Raw genomic sequence first — 969 nt, 5'->3', positions numbered from 1 at the left:
CTATGTATGATGTAATTTTGGGTGTATTTGTATAAATGCTTGCAATCGCTTTAGTAGCGCGAAATCATTTCCTGGATACCCGCCAAGTACTGCTCGAAATCCAAACGTTGGATTTCTATGACTGCGGCATTTACTTGTAGACCTATTGAAGCACCAGGTACAGAGCTAGTTGAAACAATTGACTGCTTTAACTCTACTAATCTGCTTGCGAACACTTTGCATACTTTCTTATATGACTTTACAGCTTCTTTTTCTTCTTCCATTTCTCGTTGCTTGTTCTTTTGACCATGCATTTTTCCAAAAGTGTGCCCGGAAGGGTCATTGATCAAATAGGGATCGACTTGTGCTGTCATAATCTCTATTCGCGAAATGAATGTGAAGGCAACTTTTTGCAGGCGAACGGGTATCACTTTCTATTCCACTGAGTGAAGTAATGTCAAAGCGGTAACAAAGTGCTATGAATGTATAGTTTCTGAATTACAAATTGCAGTGCACTACGTGTACACGCCACTCTCGCTAACAACTTATTAGTTGTGAGTGGAGGCTGAGGAGGCTGATGCTGTTGTCTGTTTCAGTTGTTTGTAAATACTATAAAAGCACACATCATGAACAACCAACTTTTCAACTTTTGTTCGTATATCTGTGTACATATTGTGGTTGTTTTTTTATAATTAACAAATATAAAAACAAATTTAAAAATACATGCTGCACCCAGAAAGCAACATTTTTTCTAATAAATAAATATACACATAGTCCTAGCTTCAATTTACTACTAAATATTTAGAGGGCTATGACATTTAGACTTTTAAAAAAAAAATATCGATTTTGGAAATAATATTCGGCTAAATTTTTGGTGCGGACCTATAGAAAAAGACTATTGTAAAGCCAAAATGTCGTTTCACAATCCGGGACTTTTGGAGCGATGTATTGGCAGCGCCTTTCGATCCCAATGTCTAAGTCAAAGTTTTA

Source organism: Sphaeroforma arctica (genome assembly GCF_001186125.1).
Source record: "Sphaeroforma arctica JP610 unplaced genomic scaffold supercont1.1344, whole genome shotgun sequence".
Lineage (NCBI taxonomy): Eukaryota > Ichthyosporea > Ichthyophonida > Sphaeroforma > Sphaeroforma arctica.
This window is presented reverse-complemented; position numbering follows the sequence as displayed.